Below are 6,288 nucleotides of genomic sequence, written 5' to 3'. Positions count from 1 at the left end.
AAAATGTCACGGATGTGTCTTTTTTGTAGTGATTCTATTTCACCTATAGTGCTATATCCATGGATCACGCTCATGTATTGCGTGAAGATTGAAAAAGTTTGAGCACATCAAAAGTATGAAACAATTGCTTGGCTTGTCATCGGGGTTGTGCATGATTTAAATATTTTGTGTGATGAAGATAGAGCATAGCCAGACTATATGATTTTGTAGGGATAGCTTTCTTTGGCCATGTTATTCTGAGAAGACATGATTACTTAGTTAGTATGCTTGAAGTATTATTATTTCTATGTTAATAATAAACGTTTATCTTGAATCTTTCGGATCTGAACATTCATGCCACAATAGAGAAAAATACATTGAAGAATATTCTAGAAAGCATTCCACATCAAAAATTCTGTTTTTATCATTTACCTACTCGAGGACGAGAAGGAATTAAGCTTAGGGATGCTGATACGTCTCCAACGTATCTATAATTTTTGATTGTTCCATGCTATTATATTGTCTGTTTTGGATGTTTATGGGCTTTATTATACACTTTTATATTATTTTTGGGACTAACGTATTAACCGGAGGCCCAACCCAAATTGTTGTTTTCTTGCCTATTTCAGTGTTTCGAAGAACAGGAATATCAAACGGATTCCAAACGGAATGAAACCTTCGGGAAAGTTATTTTTGGAACGGAAGCAATCCAGGAGACTTGGAGTTTACGTCAGGGAAGCTTCGAGGTGGCTATGAGGCAGGGAGGCGCACCTGCCCCCTGGGCGCGCCCCACCCTCGTGGGCCCCTCATGGCTCCCCTGACTGACTTCTTTCACCTATATATGTCCATATACCCTAAAAGCATCAGACAGATAGAATAGATCAGGAGTTCCACCGCCAGAAGCCTCCGTAGCCACCAAAAACCAATCTAGACCCATTCCGGCACCCTGCCGGAGGGGGGGAATCCCTCTCCGGTGACCATCTTCATCATCCCGGTGCTCTCCATGACGAGGAGGGAGTAGTTCTCCCTCGGGGCTGAGGGTATGTACTAGTAGCTATTTGTTTGATCTCTCTCTCTCTGTGTCTCTCGTGTTCTTGAGGTGGTTCGATCTTGATGTATCGCGAGCTTTGCTATTATAGTTGGATCTTATTATGTTTCTCCCCCAATAATCTCTTGTGATGAATTGAGTTCTCCCTTTGAAGTTGCCTTATCGGGTTGAGTCTTTAAGGATTTGAGAATACTTGATGTATGTCTTGCATGTGCTTATCTGTGGTGACAATGGGATATCACGTGATCCACCTGATGTATGTTTTGGTGATCAACTTGCGAGTTCCGTGACCTCGTGAACCTATGAATAGGGGTTGGCACACGTTTTCGTCTTGACTCTCCGGTAGAAACTTTGGGGCACTCTTTGAAGTTCTTTGTGTTGGTTGAATAGATGAATATGAGATTATGTGATGCATATCATATAATCATACTCACAGATACTTCAGGTGACATTGGAGTATCTAGGTGACATTAGGGTTTTGGTTGATTTGTATCTTAAGGTGTTATTCTAGTACGAACTCTATGATAGATTGAACGGAAAGAATAGCTTCGTGTTATTTTACTACGGACTCTTGAATAGATCGATCAGAAATGATAACTTTGAGGTGGTTTCGTACCCTACCATAATCTCTTCGTTTGTTCTCCGCTATTAGTGACTTTGGAGTGACTCTTTGTTGCATGTTGAGGTATAGTTATATGATCCAATTATGTTATTATCATTGAGAGAACTTGCACTAGTGAAAGTATGAATCCTCGGCCTTGTTTCAACGCATTGCAATACTGTTTATGCTCATTTTTATCATTAGTTACCTTGCTATTTTTATATTTTCAAATTAGAAAAACCATTATCTACTATCCATATTGCACTTGTATCACCATCTCTTCGCCGAACTAGTGCACCTATACAATTTACCATTGTATTGGGTGTGTTGGGGACACAAGAGACTCTTTGTTATTTGTTCGCAGGGTTGCTTGAGAGAGACCATCTTCATCCGGCGCCTCCCACGGATTGATAAACCTTAGGTCATCCACTTGAGGGAAATTTGCTATTGTCCTACAAACCTCTGCACTTGGAGGCCCAACAACGTCTACAAGAAGAAGGTTGTGTAGTAGGCATCAAGCTCTTTTCTGGTGCCGTTGCCGGGGAGGTTAGCGCTTGAAGGTGAAAGTGCTAGTTATCGACTAGAGGGGGGGTGAATAGGCGATTTTACTGAAAGTCTTCAAAACATGGAAGTTTCGAACACAAACGATAGAAATGAACCTATAAACACGTAGCAGAAGGTAGTCTATGCTAGGCAAGCCATAGTCAAGTATTCAATGAAGTGAAAGCACGAAGACTAATACCAGCTAGGCAGTACGGATCAGGATGGAAGATAGTATGAAGCCAATCAGGACAAACAGTCACACAGTGAAGACAAATAGATAATGCAAATAGGCAACGACTTCACAAGGACCAACTGTAAATAAAGAGATGGGAAGGATAGAACCAGTTGCTTGGTGAAGACAAGGATTTGTTGGACCAGTTCTAGTTGATGTGACAACTGTACTTCCGGTTAGGGAGGCTGAGATTCAACTTAGAAGACCGCGTCTTCACCTTATTCCCCTTGAGCTCAGGACACTCAGTCCTCACCCAATCACTCAGGTAAGTCTTCAAGGTAGACTTCCAAACCTTCACAGACTTCGTTCACTGGCGATCCACAATGACTCTTGGACGCTCAGAACGCTACGCCTAACCGGCTGGAGGATTCACAGTCCTCAAGTGTAACAAGTATTCAGATCACATAGACAGGAAGACTTCAGTGATGCCTAACACTCTTTGGCTCTGGGTGTTTAGGGCTTTGTCCTCGCAAGGATTTCTCTCTCAAAGGCTTCGGAGGTGGGTTGCTTTCAAACGACAAAAGTCGTGCACTAACTCTGAGCATCCACCAATTTATGGTGTAGGGGGTGGGCTATTTATAGCCACTAGGCAACCCGGCCTGATTTGTCCGAAATGACCCTGGGTCACTAAGGAACTGACACGTGTTCCAACAGTCAGATTTCAAACACACGCGGCAACTTTACTTAGGCTACAAGTAAAGCTGACTCATCCAGCTCTGGATAAGATTTGCTCTCATCGTCTTCGCTCGAAGACATAGGATTTTGGTTAAGCATCACTTCAGTCACTCTGACTTTGTTCACTGGGGCCCCACTTAATGGTACGGTGGTTTCTATGACTCAACAAAGGAGAAAAGGAAACAACGAAACAACTAAGTCTTCGCGCTCCATAGTCTTCATGCGATGTCTTCTCATGTCATAGTCTTCAATGTGAATATCTTCACATACCACCTTTGTCTTCAATGTCTTCATACATTTTTAGGGGTCATCTCCGGTTGGTAAACCGAATCAATGAGGGACTACTACCTGTGTTATCCTGCAATTTTCACAAACACATTAGTCCCTCTACCAGGTTTGTCGTCAATACTCCAAAACCAACTAGAGGTGGCACTAGATGCACTTACAATCTCCCCCTTTTTGGTGATTGATGACAAATTGGTTGAAGTTCTCAATGGGGATAAAAGTATGTGAATTTGTAAAGGATTTAGGTATTGTCTTCGTAAGTAGCAGAAAGGCTCCCCCTGAAGATGTGCATATAAGTATTTTGTTTTTGAATGCGAATGCACATGGCAGGTTGTACTTGCGGAGCTCCTCTTCTACTTATGAAGACAATTCATCATGCATGAAAGCATATAACAAAGATAATGACATGCATAATGAAAAATGGACATCTACAAAATGACTTCATGCGGAATTTATCGTCGCACATGCGGAATTTATCATCGCATCACATAGTTGACGAAAAGGTAGCAGACGACCATCAAGTTTAAGTGTTACAACTCAAAAGAACCAAATGTATCAAAAGCAAGAGTTGTAAGCACTTGGAAAATGAAGCAAAAGTATAGCAACCACCCATATGGACCCGCTTGAAGACTATCAACTCATATGCTTCTCCACCTTTTGTCAGTAATGACCAAAAAGGTTTGAAGACATAGAGCTTGATACTTGTTCCCATGAGGAGTAGGCGAAGCAGTAGGGTCGTCGTTGAGGTTTGGTTGTGTAGACGAACTTGGTGTAGTGTCGATATGCACCGAAGTTGGAGGTGGTGAGGTAGCATCATCTTGATCATCTATGACTCTAGCATTCACCGTTGCAGCTGAGGAGGAATAGTCAGAGTCTTCGAGTGAGGGAGTCTGACGCAAGTGAGCATTCCTTGGAGGAGTTGAGTCAAACTTGAATCTCTTTGTGAAGCCATCATCTTGAAGATCAGCTTCAGCACTGAGCAATGTCAAGCTCTTCCATGACCTCCGACAGGTTTCATGTCTAACAAAGGCATTCTTGGTGGCAAGATTGCGAATGCGATTGATGTCCACCAAGAGGCTTTGCATCTGACGCTTAAGCCAGTCATGATGCTTGTCCTGTTTCTGATGTAGAGCGACGAGAAGCTCTCGGTCATTGAGAACACAAGATCACTTCCGAGGCCTTTGAGCAATGGTGCTTTCAGTGGCTTAAGTTTGGGTGCGAGGGGCACGTGTATTGCCAGCCAAGGGATAAACACGAGAAACGGCCTGAACTCCTTCAATGGGCTGGGTGAAGCTTTGATGATCGACATTGTGAAGATAAATTGGTGCCTTTGCAGGCTTTGGGTAAATGGCTTCGACAGACAGATCAACCTCTGGCAAAAATATAAGATGATTGCGTGCAGTCGGCTGATAGTTGACAGCAGAGTGAAGCTTGATGAGCCCATGGAGCATAGAACTTCAGACCAAAGATATTGGAGCCAGATGCAGCCAATTGTCTGATGAAGAAGTCTTGAGCATTGAAGCCGATGCCATTGAAGATATAGAAAACCAATGTCTTCATTGCTCCTTCAAGCTTCGCTGCAGGAGAATGTCCTTTGACCGGCCAGAGAGTTCGCCTGATAATATGATAAATAGTGCGGGGCAGATACTCTAGGTCTTCAACAAAGAACTCCTTAGGATAGTCAGCGTCTTATGGCAGTGGCTTCATCATGCTCAGCATTTGGCTCATGTTTGGCTCTGGCTTCTAGAAGATGCTTGCCAAAGCATTCTTGTGTAGCTGACAACCTGGTTCATAATGTTCGCCAGGAGTGGGCAGGGCAGTAAGCTCAATGATGTCTTGGGCTTTAGCCTCATGGTGTACATCGCCTGTCATCCACTCAAGGATCCAAGTCTTCGGATCCCTGTTGTAGCCACAAATGTGGAGGGTAGCATAAAATTGTAGCAGAAGCTCTTCATTCCAATGTTCTTTGGCAGTCACAAACTGTAGAAGGCCAGCATCTCTGAATCAGTCAAGGGATTCTTCTAGGCAAGGCAGACCAGCCATGGCTTCGCGGTCTAGACGCATATAAGGGAAAATGCGCCCCTGATTGTATAAGATGCAGGAATAGTAACTGCGCTGCTGATAACTCCAGAATCGATCTGATGAGATTCTTGGCCTTGTGTAGGGGTTCTTGGCACTGTCAAAGAATGTGTTGTGTGCCTTTAAGCCATTTAGATTAAACGATCCTGGTGAAGTTGCAGTACCTAGAAACCTTGGCAGCCTTGGCTTTGGCTTCTGGACCTGAGGCTTGTGCTCCACATGATAGTCAAATTGCGGACCGGCAGTAGGTGGAGGAACTAGAATGGGCCAGCGGACGGTGGTAAGTTGGCCTTGATAGAATTCTTGCTCAAGGGTGTGTGGCCTTGGAGGCGGTACAGGAGCAGTGGCAGTGGTATTGACTTCTGGCTACAGATTTGCGTCAGGAGCAGCATTGGCTTTAGGTGCAATCACTTCTGACACCACATGAACTTCAGGCGCCACAGCAGCTTCAGCCATGACAACATCATTGGCTTCAGTATGGGTGTTGGTGGTCGCCTCAATGTTATCAACCTCCACTTGAGTAGCTGGAGGGTTGGACACGTTCTCCTCGAGAACAACTTCAGGGTTTGACGGGGGTGTAGCAACACGTTCTTCTTCTCTTGGTTCTTCTTGTGCATCGGCTGTTGCAGCCGAAATATCTTCAGCCGGTTTGGCTTCAGACTTGGGGATGTTCGCAGAAGGAGAGGCTTCAGGAAAGACTTGGCGTGAAACGGATTGGCGCTCTTCTCCTTCTGGAACACTTGACAGAGTGACCTGTGGCCTTGGTCCTTTGCGAAGCCTGCAGAATGCTGGAGACGCTTGTGAAGATGGAGTTGGTTGGGCCACAAAGTCATTGTCTTCAAGCAC

Source organism: Triticum dicoccoides, chromosome 3A, assembly GCF_002162155.2.
Source record: "Triticum dicoccoides isolate Atlit2015 ecotype Zavitan chromosome 3A, WEW_v2.0, whole genome shotgun sequence".
Lineage (NCBI taxonomy): Eukaryota > Viridiplantae > Streptophyta > Magnoliopsida > Poales > Poaceae > Triticum > Triticum dicoccoides.
Note: the sequence above shows the minus strand (reverse complement) of the source record.